Source organism: Taudactylus pleione, unplaced genomic scaffold (assembly GCF_031769625.1).
Source record: "Taudactylus pleione unplaced genomic scaffold, aTauple2 ptg000041l, whole genome shotgun sequence".
In the NCBI taxonomy this organism is placed as follows: domain Eukaryota; kingdom Metazoa; phylum Chordata; class Amphibia; order Anura; family Myobatrachidae; genus Taudactylus; species Taudactylus pleione.
In genome coordinates, this window is record NW_028284443.1 from 54819609 (window position 1) to 54836504 (window position 16896).

Here is a 16896-nt window from a genome sequence, read left to right on the forward strand (position 1 = left end):
CTATTATAAATTATATGAATACAGCACCATTTTGAACAATATGGACTAATTACATATTTCAGCTTGAAATACCACTATAATTAATTGTTGTAAGCGAAAGACAAACTGCAATGACTTTATGAATACAAACAAACTACCCCTTCCTGTCACTGGAATGGTAGACATTGCCATGTTACAGTAATTACACCTACTTTATGTGGTGTATATAAGCGCATACATCCTGTTAAAGGTCATAAAGGCATCTCTTATAGACAATAGCAGGCAATTTTCTGATCAGCAGGAAGAAAAGTCACGGGTCAAGTTAAAAATAAGATTAAATCATACCTACAAAGCATTTTTTTGTGGGTGTTTAATTTATAAACAATTGCTGAATCAAAGCCTTGAGATAACTAAACATAAAACACTACAAAAGATGTGTGTTTAAAATGACTTGCTTAGTACATTGTCACAGAGAATGCATACATTGACTGAGAGACTGTCACTGAGCCAAAATTACAGAATCGAAGTCCATGTCATACAGTATGTCTATGTCCACTTTGCCTGTATCTATAAATAGTATAAAATAAAATCCCTAGTAGGCATCTGTCTGTTTGTTTGGGCTAATGACAAGAACCACTTTACAGATTTTGATGCAGTTTTCGCTATTCTATAGAGCATTTATCAAAGAAGGTTTAGATGTATGAAACATTAATGCATGACAAAAGGGAGCCGAGCAGTGACGATATTAGTTAAGCAAGTCAATGAAAAAACAGACGTCCGAGCGCTTACTTGGCTCACACTGCCTAAACCATTAAAGATAAATCACAACGATGGCCTTTTATACCATGTAGAGATTGATATGTACTATCTGGTTTCTCCAGAAAAAGTGGTGTAAGCCCTGTTTAATGATACAACATTTCAATTTTTTCCTTTTATTACCGTTCCTATTTCATTTATGTGAAAAACGATTCTTTAATTTCAAACAAGTCCAATTCCCGGTAAGAGTCTGCATTGGCATGACTATAAAATTTATTTAGGTGGAGACTGGTTTACTCAAGGACAACTTTATGTGGCCCTTTTGCATGTCACGTCAAAACTAAATCATTCGTGTTGACTTGAGGAGGAAAAATGTCTCATGTCATCTACAAGGCAATCTTATAAAGACCTCGAGTAAAAAAAAAGTCTATTGTAAATTCAAAATTGCTCCCGTGCGAAGCTAGTTCTTTAATATAAATGTGGAATACTTTATCATAGGCATTTCCAGTGGAGATACTTAGGTCTGCTTTTGCACCCTAGGCCATCCACTTACTCACATACACAATGTCCTGCCTAAGATGCCTAGGCTAGCATCGCATGGCCCATTATGAGCTGCATTAGTCAATACTTAAACAATAGATGTACAATCATGTCTAAGGATTCCATCTCTAACAACCCCAAAATACATACCCCATTAAATCATTACACTTGTAATACTATGTATTGTTTAACAATCACAATGATGTTATCTCTCTTATGTTGCACTTACAGGGCTTTATGTTTGTAGTGTTCACTCTAGGTCCGGCGTTGGACCTAGAAAGGGGCACTTCTGTGAGCAGTGAAGGCGCGTGTGTACCCAAAAAGGGGATGTGGCCACGAGAAAAGGAGACGTGTCTTTAAGACCTTTTAATCTCTCTTGGGGGCGTGTCTAGCACTTATGGGCATGGCAGGCTGCCCCCAAGCTCTCCTGTCTCTGAATAGATGCCGAGAGATTCACCGACGGTAATCGATGCACCGCTGTTTTTCCCATCCGCAGGACACTGCGGCCCGCAGGTGGGGAAGCACCTGCCATGTTCTTGTAGCAGGGCGCCGCCAAAAGGGCAGGGCACATTATGCACTTTTGAAATAGGGCAGGGTGCGGCGCTGAGAACACTATGTTAGTATAATACTAGTAACAATGCTTACACAATTTAGGTGAGCGGTTTTGAAGAGAATATATGTTTTTTAGTCCTGTAATATAGAATCAAAGTAACCTATCTTTTCCACTCTCTTTAATCTATATATATATATATATATTTATATATATATATTAGGGGTGAGCGGGTTCGGATTTACTCGGATCTTTAAACGGCATTTTATTGGCTATCGCCTATCATGTGTTTTGGATAGCCAATATAATAAATCCGAATTTGCGGTAAAGTGGCGATAAGAACCGAGTAAATCCGAGTAAAACCGAACCCGCTCACCCCTAATATATATATATATATATATATATATATATATACATATACACACACACACACACACACATATATATACATACACAAAATCCACACAGTTAATGTAGAATCACTAGTGTAGTGTTGATTCCCACTGCGGTGCGAATCAAACCCACAACCTCAGTGCTTTGATGCAGTAATGCTAACCCTTACACCGTCTGTGTGGCCTTATTGCCTATGCTGTTATGGAAATACATTCAATATTTCTGAAAAATTTAATACATAATTCAATCCGTGCACAAAACCTAAACAAATATGATCTATTGATTTTTTTTTGTACAATTGGAACATCTCAATGATATCACAATACGACACTAATTTAAAATCACACCACTAAGTAAGCTGAATCTATGGTTAACATCTTGGCAAGTAGGGTAAAAAATAAACTGATGTGGGTTCAACAATCTGGCAAAGTGTATGATGGAGCATGTGGTTACTGAATTTTAATAGGGATAGATTCAGCTGTCACAATTTGATACCGGGCTCATTAAAATATGACTCATTATATGATAGTCGCATGATCAAAACTACACTTTAGAAATGTTGTTCAGTCATTTCTGCCTTCGGGATTATTTTGCTTTCTCCAAGGAACTGCATGCCTAGCAAAATCACAAATCCAAAAGAAAAAAGTAATACACAGATATCTGAATAGAAAACCAGCTTTGATAGCTAACAACACTTGTGTCTACTCATAACAACCATCCTTGCCAGTTACCCTAAAAGACCTCTCACTTAATCATCTGGATAACTATTTTAAGATGCTGCCATCAAAGGCCACACATGCAACCTTTCTGCAGCCCATACTGTTCTTATCACTCATACAGTATAACCACACATGGGAAAATAATAAATACAGAGTACTTTATCATCCGTATTCATAAAACATTTGACAAATAGATACTTTGCCATATATACAGACTGATTGTTTCTTGTTCTATATTTTAGCATGTGTTTGGTGCACCCCACTTTATTGACATTTATTTAGCACACACATTATTACTCAGAGCTTTACAAAGTAAAGTCATTCACGTCAGTCCCTATAGATTACAATCTATGAAACGATTCAATTCAGCACAAGTTGGTCCCAGAGCTATTCAATTCAGCGCGCTGTTTAGTCTATTACAACTTAAGTTGGAGAATGCTGGTTCTCGCGACTTAACACTAGGTTTAATTTTTTGTTAGAAGCCAATTAACTTAAAAGTATGTTTTAGAAGTATGGGAGGAAATCCACACCAACACAGGGAGAACAGACAAACGCTGCACAGATATTTCCTGTGTCAGGAATTGAACTCCTGACTTCAGGGATGGACAAAAACCTCCCATGGAGGTTTAAACAGAATCACAGTATGCTTATGTTTGATCCAGTACTGCAATGTTTCCCAATTCCAGTCCTCAAGGGCCCCTAACAGTGCATGTTTTACAGATCTCCTTATTATCACACTTGAAATACTTTGCTTCACCTGTGGATCTTTTAAGGGATCAAGTCAATATCCCAGCGTGCTGGATGCCAGTGCTTAGAATACCGACCACGGATTCCCAACACCTGTCCGAATCCCGGAGCTGGCATCTCGAAGGTAAGTAGCGGGGTTAGGGGGAGGCTTAGGTTTATGCACCAGGTGGAGGGTTAGGCACTGAGGGGGAGGCTTAAGTTTAGGCACTAGTGGGGGAAGTTATGGTTAGGCACCAGGAGGGGAGCGTTAGGGGGAGGGACAGGGTTGGGATACCGACCAACAGGTGCCGTTATTCTAACCCTGTCAGGATGCTGGCGTCAGGATGTTGACCGCCGGGATCCCGTACCCAAGCTCTTTGAAAATGTCAGCTAGTAATGAATATACCTGTGCATCACCTAGGAGATCTGTAAAACATACATTATAATGGGTCCCTAATGAATGGAGTTGGAAATACTGCATTATTGATGTTACTGATATTTTACATACTAGTTATTCTATAATATCATGTTATTGCATTAAAAAATCTGTTTGACGCTCCAAGTGGCTCTCTGAAATACTCTATAAACACAAATGTGAACAGTCCTAAATCGAACAAAACACACGACTCCAAATATCTGCAGTGTTGGCAAATTCCAACACATTTGAAAAGTAACTTGCATTTCAGATTGCTTTACATGTACGGATTAATTAGAAAGTTATGTAAAATAAAATACTGTAGATATTAGGAATATTTCATTCCATGGGAGTGGGCTGATCTAATCAGATATTTACACTGTGCACTATGACCACAATGTATATAATGTTTCATCTGCCCTCACAGGAGTTGATTCAGCAGGATTATTCTGGGACCTGAAGTAGCGATGTAGCAAAGGACAACAGACTTTCTATTCGAGGACTGTCACTGCTAGACAGGGATCTCTTCATCTTCCTGTCTGGACGGTAATCTTAAATGGGATCAGTACCAAAAATGTAAATACAGTACGTGTGCATGCACTATATAGGATTTTTCATTATTATTATTTTTAAACAAATAAATCATATTCACTTATTCAAATAATTTTTTTTTTTTTTTAAATATATTTAATTATACCTGTTTTAATCAAACAAATGTGTGAACAGACCAATCACACTTTCAAAAAAAAAAAAAAGAAAAAAATCGGTATTATGAAAAAATATGCAGTAACAGAATTAAACAAAAACAATAAAAAAGTGTTACATATAGCTCTGTTCTCTTATGTTATTTGTTTCTCTTTTGGCATAAACGCAGCAGCTGGGTATACACTAGACAACATGTCATCCGATCCAGCAAATCGGAGCAACATATCGGGCATATAGTCTAGTGTGTACCCGCTATGCCGCTGACGATACGCGCACCCGTGCGTAGTCAGCAACATCCTCCGTCAGCCCTGCATGCAGGTCCGACGGGGGATATCATTAGCGAGGACCATGCTGCCGAATGCAGCATAGCCCCCGCCGTGGCTCCAGGCATCGGCAAGTGTGTATGCACTTGCCGATTCAGCTCCGGTTGCTGAAGATGCTGGGCATACTAGACATCGTCTAGTGTGTACCCGGCTTTAGAGACACACATAATACATCAAATCCCCTCTGAGTATTTCCATGCCACAGTCAGGTCCACTCTGAGCAAGTTTAAATTTGGTGCTGAAGAATGCTGGACTATCCAAAACTGATCGGCAGCAGAATGCTTATTACAGAGATCTCTGCTACGTGGTACATTGAGACTTCTCTGACAAGTACAAATATTCAAGAGTGGCACAGCTCACTTAGGAGTTAGTCATCGTGGCTAAATATTTAAGCACTATGGCTACATGGCATCTGGGGTTCGTCCAGCCCTGTGTTAAGACAATCTACCAGTACAATATATTGAGCTGGTAAAAGCTCAAACAATCATTTTTTTTTCTTTTTTAAAGCATCAGTAAAACACAAGTTGGCTTTCATGCATTTTTATCTGTACTTAAGGCATTGATCTGTGAACGAGCCCTTCCATGCACCATATTCTACCATGTGCTCAGTTAGGGCTCAAAAAGTACTCCATTGCATTCTACAGTGCAGTAAAGTGAGACAATGTTTGTCAAAAAAAGTGTGTACACATATACATTTGTTTACATTATATTTTGGACATTCTGGGCCTGATTCAACGGTGGACGTAGAAGATTCCGCAGCTGCATCTATTGGAGGTTGCCAGTGTGAGACTTTATGCAAATGCTGCTAGAAAGTGTGATCAAAGATGCATGATTAGTGCATCTTTGATCGCAGCATCCCTATGGCAGGTGCAGTTTCTCCGTCCGAGTATGGCCACCTATGTGAGCGGTTGAGCATCGGGTGTACGCAACCACTTTCACCAAAACGCCTGCGACACTCCCATAACACGCCCATAAGAAGGACCAACTCTGTGCGTGTGCTAAGACACCTACTGTCACCACCCAGGAACACCTACTACAATTTCAATACACTTCCCCGGGCACAACTGTGATTTTGTACTGATACAACCGGGACGCATGAGAGGTGTGACTTCAAAGCATGCGCCAAAGCAAAAGAATCTCTTCCCTTCATCTGGCATCAGAAGTGCGCCTACCTATGAATAAGGTCCTCTGTGTAAAACAGCATTTTAATCGGCCTAAAGGAGCAAAGAAGGCTGTTAATATTGCGCTTCTGTATGTGAATAAAAAATGTACCAAATGCTCCCCATATTCTACCAAGTGCCTTACATAACAACTAGTTCATAATTTAAGGACTTGAAATGATTATAACAACTTCAAATACAGCAATTCAAAAAATAATGCAGAATGGTGTAATTACTGAATCACAGCACTGAGGTCTTGGGTTCGATTCCCACCACTTCCCTACCTGTGTGGAGTCTGTGCTTACGCGAGTTTCCTCCGGGTACCCTGGTTTCCTCTCACAATCCAAAAATATACTGGTAAGTTAACTGGCTCCCGATTAAAATGAACCCTACAAAGTTTATGAGATCAAAATGAAATGTTGCATAATTAATGCTCTTAATTTTTATAATCAGATTAAATGACAATCAGTTAAATAAGCACAAGGTATCAGTGGTATTACCCATAGCGTTTTCCTCAAGATATTTTTTGACTAAGTTATAAATGTATTAACGTCACATTTTGCTCAGACGACAAATGCTGCATATTAGTGGTTTCTATGACAACTTCCATCACCACTGACTCTCCCTGCAAAATGAACACAGTACACAGTACAAACGTTCTGCATAATGGCCTTGAGAGCAATATTCATCCTATTTGGAGGATGCTGTCTTTTAGTCTTCTATAATGGAAAACAGCTGGAGTCTGCAATATAAAATGCTTGTGTTCTGTTTCTTGACAAGATCAGCTTTATCTCTCGGTTGTGACCACCACACAGACACCAAAGGGCAGAGGTTTGTCTGCTAAGTAAAAGGCCGCAGATTCATATTGCCTACTGGCAATTATCAATTAAAATTTACATTTTGCTCCACTCAAACCTGCATAAGGTGTCAGTAACAGGCAAGGATAGACAATGTAATATTTAACAGAAATGAAAGACGATGTATATTTAAAGCAAACCGACAAACTAGCCTAAAAATAAATACATAAAGTATCATATATAGTACACATTCTTTGCCAATATGCAACAGCATTATTCCTAAAGTAACAAACTATATAAGCAAGGCAGTAGAAAAGTAACATTCTCACTGGTGTCTGTCAAAACGAACTTTGTGGGAATGTACAGAACCATAATTTTCAGGCTTGTGTAAACACTATAATCACCCTTAAATATTCAACTGGATCTAAATTTGCATAAAATATATCACAATAGGCAAATATAGTAAACATCTGCGAATTGTATTTCTGTGAGTAATGTTCAATCCACACAGGTGTCTCCTCGGTGAGATTGTGCAAAGTTAAACATTGTGACAGAGAAAAAGGAGATAGACATCCATAGTCTAGGTATTTTATGAGGAAGTAGCACTGTATCATTTATTATTTAATCCAAAAGTATCTATTTATAATGACTGCTCATATACCCACAAAGACATGATGACACTAATGACACTAGGGAATTCAATATGGAGCGATAAGTCCGTTTTTTGCGTTAATATCGCACCTATGACGTAATTATCGCAGGTTTTAGTTTTACACTGTATTCAATTTCAAAGACTTTTCGCAGGTTCGAAAAGTCTGTGAAAAAAACGGGGATAACTTTTCACCACTGAATAGGTGGCGAAAAAAAGTGCAGAATTGGGGACACCCCAAAAAATGTACTTATAAAATTGGGGTGAAAAAAAAAAAAAAGGGAAAAAATTGTTTAACAATAGGAAAATAGGTTCAGGGCTATTCTGCATGTATGCGGCAAGTGTTTTCTAGAATATATTAATAGTGGCAGGTGCACAGTTGCAGAATTTTTTAAAAATTACTTTAGGGACATAAAAATAAGCTAGTACCCATTTTCATGTACCCCAAATTTGATGGGACCACTTAAAAAAATGAAAAAAAAACCTAAGTACTCTTCTGCATCACTTCTTCAATGGCGGGAAAAAAAAACCTGCAGCAGCTATTTAAATCCCCGACTTTCATTTGCAGGCTAAAACGGGGTACCCATAGTGATCCCCCATGTTTTTACAGCTTTAGGGGGGGTCCTACAATTTTTTTAAGGAAAATTTTGTAATTTAAAGCAAATCCCACTTCGCAGGCTCCCATTTTCTTAAGTTTCATATTGAATACGGGGATAAGCGGGCGCGCCCGATACTTTATCCCAGGTAAAAGCTCCGATATGAAACGTAAACTTCAACAGCGAAGTTTACATTTCATATTGAATACCCCTCTAAGTGAAATGTTTTATTTTTTTGGACAAGTGGTTAAAGATAAACACTTAACAAACCGAAAAATAATTTTTGCAGATTTGGGTCTGATTCAGAATTGCATGCAAATCAGAGTTGCAGACTAATCGCACGATTTTAACAACTGTGCATGTGACTGTGTCTGCAACATTGAGCAATTACAGGCTGCAACTTGGCATTTGCACATAGGTTAAGTATGCACAGAGGCGAATTTAGACCTCAATGGGGCCCTAGGCAAGATACCAGTTTGGGGCCCCCCTCAAACAATCCACAGACTTTATCTTCATACCTGCTTCATACCCCTTACATTATTTGTTGTGGCGCTGGCACCACGTTTCTCTATGTACATGATCTCAGCTGAAGACAGAAACATGCCTCAAAAACGGCCATGACACACATCCCTACCCTAATCCTGCCCCTAACTCAACCATAACCACAGACCTCACCTTCACCATAACCTCTAACCCTAATTCATACCGCTAAACTAACACTTCCTAATATCCTAACCCAGTGGTTCCCAAACTGTGTACCGCTGCACCCTGGGGGTCCAGCACCAAATCAAATTATTTATGGTCAATGTAATGTAATTATGTGGACAAACAGAATCACAAACCTGTCCGCCACAACATAAGCACAATTTAGTTAATTTATTTTCTGAATTTCTCATTAACAAACGTTTGGCCTTGAACACTGATACTCTAGGGCATGGTGATTAAAAAAAATGTGGAAAGCACTGTCCTAACCCATACTCCTAAACTAACCCTAAACTAACCCTAACTGCAACAGATAACAGATTAACGCATGTATATACACTACTTGGATAATTATGTAACACAGCTACACAAATCTTTATATCCTCTCCCTAATACCCTAACTCGTAAACTAACCCTAATATGAAACTAACCCTACTACCCTGACCCCTACACCAACCCTAATACCATATCGCTAATATCCTAACCGAAACCTCTAAACTAACCCAAACCCCCAACACAAACCACTACACCAACCTTAATACCCTAACCGAAATCCCTGAACTAACCCTAACCTATAAGGTACATGTTTGCAGAGGCACAGTAACAGAGCTCAGTGCCTCTGTAAAAGTGCCCTGAGCCTCTGTAAAACATTTACCTATACAACTAGAAGACAGCCTTTGTGACGGATGGGCTGGATTTTGTGGGGCCCAGCAACGGGCTCCTTGGGACCCGCCTGGCCCCAGGCAACCGCTTGGGTTGCCTTCCGGTAAATCCGCCCGAGTGTGCAGTGGTCATGGAGACAGAATTGGATGTAACTAGGTGACAGATCCGGCTGATTTTAAACGGTTTTCTTGCACCATATATAGGGCTGGTACAAATGCATGCTGATTGTATAGATGGCTACTTTCACAAGTGGATGTATAATTGGGGTGCGGCTACATAGATGCGACCTGCTCTGAATGCAGAAGGAAATATGAATTTATTTCTCTAACTACATATTTTAGTTATTCAAGGAGTACACTTAACAGCTTACACACATGTACAAAAAACATAGAGCCAAGAAGGGCTAGTTGTTTGGGCACTCTTAAATCAAATTTAATAAAATGTAACCTTTATCAGTAATTATTAAAAAGCTGTGGATCTCCTCATTTTAATAGATTAAATGGATACGGCAAAATAAATATTCAAATAATTCTGGGTAATCATGCTCCTATAAGTTCTAGAGTATTTATTCACATCATACAGGAGTTTGGTACCCGTGGTGATCCTGAAATCAACCAAATCAAATGTAATCACTTATGTCCCTGCAATTATACACTTAGTCCCGTTGTGCTCCTAAATATTATCTACAACACCCAATATTCCCTGGTGGTCTCCCATCCAAGTACTAATCAGGCCCAATACTGTTTCGCTTTCAAGATCAGACGAGATTGGGCATATTCAGTAAGGTATGGTTGTAGGACTATATAAACAGGAGATTGGAGGTCCTGGTGTAATATAGTTAAGGGCATTATGTAGGACTAACTCAGTATGAGAAGTCCGCTTTGATTAAACAATGGACATAAATTCCAAACAAAGTATTGCACCAGCATACTTTGATTAATGGATAAATTGGTTATGTTACCTTCTAAAGTATGTATATCACATTCATATAGTCATATAAACAGATGATCTAAATGCAGGTATAAGTAATGTCAGTCTAATAGTGCCTGGGGATAATCATATCACATGTAAACGGCATATATATAGTATTCATATGATTGTACATATGTATGCAAATCCCATATGTTTCGATAGGGATGATGCTAATTTATATTCCCCTAGAGCACATAGCAGATACCATACATTTTAACCAAACAATACATAGCATAATTTGTATTAACATGAAATACGGATGTACATTGAATAAGTCATCACATGGTCACAACACACAGAGTGGTAATAAAAAAGAAAAAAAGAAAGCGAAATGTATTGCTAGTGTCCGTTCCCCTAAGTCACCGGGGCAGAGACCGGGTGCCAATCAAGTCCTCATATAGGGATTGTACTAATCTATATTCCCCTGGAACATTTAATAGATAGCATACATTGTTGCCAAGTAATATAGTTGTACACAGTGTGTTTTGCTATATTTACAATGGATACAAGTGTGTCTCAAAATCATCACACAGTGATAGTGAAAAAGAGCCAAATAGGTTATTCAAATCTATTCCCCTGAATAACGGGGGAAAGAAAGCTGGACATAAATCACGTCCTCATGTGTGCAATGAAAAAATAACCATGTGAAATAACATCAAATCTACCCCAACTAAAAGCTGGGGAGTTTACAGCAGTACATTCACTGTGCTGCCACAATAGTCAGATCATAAATGAGCCTGTGTAATCAGATGCCTGCAAGAAAGCATGAGCCATAGGGCAGACAGGTCTCCAAATTATACTATAAAGAGATCAGAGTGCTGTATCTCCATTCATGCGGAGTGTAATAAGCTGAACTGACACGGCGGCCAGACAGATAGTATACATACGCATCAGGGTCACCGTGTGGGGGTCTGGTCCGTGCACTGACCGGACCTCCTATGCTGCGGAAGGACGGCGGTTTCGCCTGGTGGTGGCTTGATCACCTCTCCATTGTGGGTTCCTGTGCAGACTGTGCTTATAAGCCTGAGAAGAGGTTACTTAGGCTTACGCACTCACGTTACTTAGGCTTACGCACTCACTTAGGCATGCAAATGACCTTTTAACCCACAGAACAAGAGAAGTCTGTGCAGAGAGATAGAAATATCAGTTACTGCCTTTGTGATTGGTCCTTTGGGAGCTCACAGGAAGGGAATCCATGTGCTCCAAGATGCCTCCCTACATTATGAGTAGTCACAGTAACAAATGCCCATAATATAACATCCTAGGGGCCTAAAGTTGGCCATACAGCAGACCAACTTTCCTCCAACCATCCAACCAGTAGGTTGGTTGGAATGAAATCCAGTAATGTATGGGAGCAAATGAAAATCAGCAATTTGCTCCCAAACACCAGGAAATACGAAAAAGGTCGTTCAGGCAAGTTAGTTAAATGTGTTTGATTTAAACAACTTGTCTGAACAACAGCTTTCGTTCATTTTCCGATGTTTGGGAGAAAACGGCTGATTGTCATTTGCTCCCATGTATTACCGGATTTTCATTAAAACCAACTGGTTGGATGGTGGGAGGAAAGTTGGTCTGCTGTATGGCCAGCTTTAGAGGCACAAACTTTTCGAGTAGGTTTTATCATTGGGAACAAAACGATTCTGAAACAAAAGGCCTTTAAACAGGTACAATACACACATACAGTGCTTTGCAAAAGTATTCACCCCCTTTGCATTTTTCATGTTTTGTTGCCTCACAACCTGGAATTAAAATGGATTGTTTGAAGGTGTGCCTCATTTCATTCACAGAACATGCCTACAACTGTGACGTTGTATTTTTTTTTATATTGTGAATCAAACAACATTTAGGACAACATAACAGAAAACTCCAGCGTGCATAACTATTCACCCCCCCTAAAGTCAGTACTTTGTCGAGCCACCTTTTGCGGCAATTACAACTGCAAGTCGCTTTGGATAAGTCTCTATGAGCTTGCCACATCTTGCCCCTGGGATTTTTGCCCATTCCTCAAGGCAAAACTGCTCCAGCTCCTTCATGTTGGATGGTTTCCGCTTGTGAACAGCAATCTTCAAGTCTGACCACAGATTCTCAATTGGATTGAGATCTGAGCTTTGACTAGGCCATTCCAACACATTTAAATGTTTCCCCTTAAACCACTCGTGTTGCTTTAGCAGTATGCTTCGGGTCATTGTCCTGCTGGAAGGTGAACCTCCATCCCAGTTTCAAATCACAGGCAGACAAACAGGTTTTGTTCAAGAATATCCCTGTATTTAGCACCATCCATCTTTCCCTCGACTCAAATCAGTTTCCCAGTCCCTGCTGCTGAAAAACAACCTCACAGCATGATGCTGCCACCACCATTTTTCACTGTGGGGATGGTGCTCTTGGGGTGATGGGATGTGTTGGGTTTGCGCCAGAAATAGCGTTTTCCTTGGTGGCCAAAAAGTAAAATTTTAGTCTCATCTGACCATAGCACCTTCCTAGATACATTTGGGGAGTCGCCCACATGCCATTTGGCAAACTCGAATTGTGTCTTCTTCTTTTCATCACTAAGTAATTGCTTTTTTCTGGCTACTCTTCCATAAAACCCAGCTCTATGGAGTGTACGGCTTATTGTGGTCACATGCAGATACACCAGTCGCTGCTGTGGAACTGTGCAGCTCCATAAGGGTTACCTTTGGTCTCTGTGCTGCCTCTCTGATTAATGCCCTCCTTGCCCGATCTGCGAGTTTTGGTGGGTGGCCCTCTCTTAGCAGGTTTGTTGTGGTACCATGTTCTTTCCATTTGATGATGATGGATTTGATGGTGCTCCGGGAGATCATCAAAGATTTAAATACTTTTTTATAACCCAACCCAGAATTGTACTTCTCAACAACTTTGTCCCTGACTTGTTTGGAGAGCTCCTTGGTCTTCATGGTGATGCCTCTTGCTTAGTGGTGTTGCAGCACCTGGGGCCTTTCAGAAAAGGTGTTTATACTGACAGATCATGTGACACTTAGATTTCACACAGGTGGACTTCATTTCACTAATTATGTGACTTCTGAAGGTAATTGGTTGCAACAGAACTTTCGAGGGGCTTCATAGCAAAGGGGGTGATTACATATGCACATGCCAATTTTCAGAATATTATTTATAAAGATTCTTTTTTCTCATTTCACTTCACCAAATTAGACTATTTTGTGCAGATCCATCATATACACACACACATATACATTGAAATCTGCCTCCGGTCTCCATTTGCAGATATATCGCACCTCATCCACACTCTATGCAATATGGAGCACATACTGTACAAACATAATGCATCCACCTTTTAGGTTAGGGTTTGTTCCTTAATTGGCAAAAATTGCATGGTCAGCAATAATGTGACTAAAGTAAAAAGCTACTGGAAACAAACCTATTAGTTATTCCCAAACTGTATTGCTTATTGTACTTTATGTCCTCCCCATTACAGCTCCCCCCCCCCCCTCTGCCCCATACTAACTTTCCCATGTTTATTTTCTGTACACTTAAAATGTGTGTAGTTTAAAAAAAAGTTAATAATTTCTAATATATGTAACATGCTTTTAACTACTTACAATAGTACTGTACATGTTACTAGGGGTTGGGTATGAAATGCCAACGGCCAGGAAGCCATCTGACTAAATCCAGATGCCACAAGCGGGAATGCTGAAGATCCTCTCAGGGGGGAGATCCACTCTCTCCCCCCTACCCCTCCCTTAGTGGTGCCTACCCCTACCCTTAACCTCTCCCTGGGGGTGCCTAAACCTAACTCCCCCTCCCCGCACCCTAAACCTAACCCTCCCAGGGTGGTGCCTAACCCAAAGTTCCCCCAGGGTTTCCTAAAGCTAACCCTCGCGCCCCCCCCCCTCTCCCGCACGCGGCTAACACTGCCTGGCTTACCTTCGATCGGAAAGCTGGCAGTCTAGATTCCGAGCATCAGGATATAGACGGGCGTCGGGATTTCGACACCTGTCTTTTGTCCCTCGTCGGTATTTAGACGCCGGGACTTAGTCAGACGGCTTGCCGCCGTCGGCATTTTGACTGATTCCAGTTACTAGAAATAGCAAACACACAAATATCATGTTAGTATTGAAAAACAGACACAAGAGAGCCATTACTGTAATATTATGTTGTACAAAGGTGAGAACATTTTTCATGCTTACTGCCCAGAAAGCATGATGTTACAATTCGCTGTGGACATATTGTCACCTCTGGAAATTAGGTCACCCGTGTATTCTACAAGAAATTAATGAGCTTTCATAAATCATCTTAGTAAAAGCCTGCTGTCCTTTAACTATTTGCTCAATACGAAAGAAAGCAGATGTCACCAATATAAGTGTTTTATTACATCTGCCACACATCAACAGAAATACAAATATAAATGAATCTCTACAAATTGCACTATGTGTTTTTTCTTACAAGGATTGTATGTCAAACTGAGGTCTTGATGGTGGCATGTGGCCCTCTGCCACCCTTAATTTGTGGCCATCTGCCAATATCCCACCTATCGAGTAATTGCACCTCATGCCCTTTCAAAAGGAATTGTCCAATTTTTTAGTATAGTGTATAGAGGAGGGTGACACGATCTGTGAGTATAGTAACAGGTGCTCAGTCATGCTCTTGATTTAAGTAAACTTTGTTCTATCTGCAGAATGGTGAATAAAGGAGCCCTGAAACACTGTAACAAAAGTAAATAGGGAATATTCCAACATCTACAGTATATCATAAGCGTACCTTTCTGTCTGATTATCCTTTATGCACAGCCAGAGTTTTGGACCTAGCACCATCAAATTTGGCAGGGTGATGTAGTTTGACCAGGAATAGGTTTTTGCCTAGGTTTGAACGTCGTCAACAGGCCCAAAAATGGGGACATTCACAGGTTCCTAGACTGGTTCAAGTGAAAATTGTCAGTCTGCCAAAAACCTGTGTGAAAGCTACAAAAGCATCCTTTTAACCTCATAGCCTGAGCAAGTGTCAAACTTTATGAGTCATGCAAGTTCATATTAAATCTAGAGTTAGGCTGGGTACACACTAGACGATATCTTGAACGATTTGGCAGATTCCAACGCACCGACACAACAAATCGTTCATATAGTCTACTGTATACGCTCTATAACGATGCCGGTGCGTGTTACCGAGGATCGTTAGTCGCATCTTCAGATCTTTTGTACATGCCGGAAGATCTGTCAATTCCCTGGACACTCCCCTCCCTTAGACCTGCTTCATACTGGCGACTTTAGCATGAGCAGGTATGAATTACACAGATGTATGCACAGATTAGTGAGATCCATGCATGCATCTGTGTGTAAACCGCTTGTAAAGTATTGAAATAAAAAAAATAGGGTAGGGTCCAACCCTAAAAGGTACAACAGAGTACAGGACTTTCAGAGCCAGTCCTGTGCCAATCCTATTTTGCAGAACCAGAACTGGGCTCAGTGAGCCGGTCCCGGTTTTGGACATACAGGGGACAAAATGAGTAAGAATCACCTGTATTTTCCATAACCAGCACCGGACTCTTTCTAGCGGGGGCGTAACGCCACAGTCAAGGTACCCTTTCACTGGGTCCCCCAGCCAAAGCATTACACCAGAAAGCTTTTCAGCCCAGGCTGGGGATCCCTGGAAATGTGGCGACCCATCCAATAAAGGGGTCCCCCTCTCCAGGGCACCCCAGGCCTGGGCTGATATCCCGTAGCTATCCCAGGAACCCATGGCCGTGAGTAATATTGTCTTTTGCTGGTGAACTACAGGTCCCAGCAAGCCTCCCCCGCATGCTGTTACTTAGAGAACCAAAAGTATTTAACCACCTGTAGGTAACCTGCAAAAGAAATATTAAAATGAACACAAAACACACGCTGCGTGAAAATATAACCTTACTCACCCACTCTCCTACAATCCCTGGATTTGTTTTATTCTCCATGTAGGCATCCATGTCTTTTTAAAACAAAAAAATGCAAAGTCCCGACCAACGAACATAAGTACTGTCCTCTAAGGATGGTACTACCCGAATGACAGCTTGGTCCCCCATATTTACACAACCAGAATTGCTCTGAAAAGTCCGGTGCTGGTTATGCTTTTAGGGGGGGGCCTCAACTGCATTTTAAAACATTTTTTAATATGGCGCATGCTTTATATACAATCTAGATAGTACAGCCCATTATTTACATTTTGCAGAAATCTTTAAGATGGTCGTCAGGTGTTTTGGAGAGCAAACGATATATCGTTAACATTTGGATTTGGAAATAATTAATGAC

At 40.4% G+C, this 16896-nt stretch overlaps 1 protein-coding gene and 1 pseudogene across 11 annotated transcripts in view; both read right to left on the reverse strand.

Moving 5' to 3' along the window:
* Positions 1–16896, reverse strand: part of MBNL2 (muscleblind like splicing regulator 2) — a 154232-nt gene that overhangs the window by 105414 nt on the left and 31922 nt on the right. Inside the window, exon 2 of one of the 11 annotated variants that reach the window (XM_088458858.1) lies at positions 6551–6655. The exons of the other annotated variants lie outside the window; for them this stretch is intronic. The gene's annotated coding sequence lies outside the window, so the exon portion shown is untranslated. The remainder of the gene's footprint in view (positions 1–6550; positions 6656–16896) is intronic. 11 annotated transcript variants of the gene reach the window in all.
* LOC148538189 (5S ribosomal RNA) lies at positions 10354–10472 on the reverse strand (annotated as a pseudogene).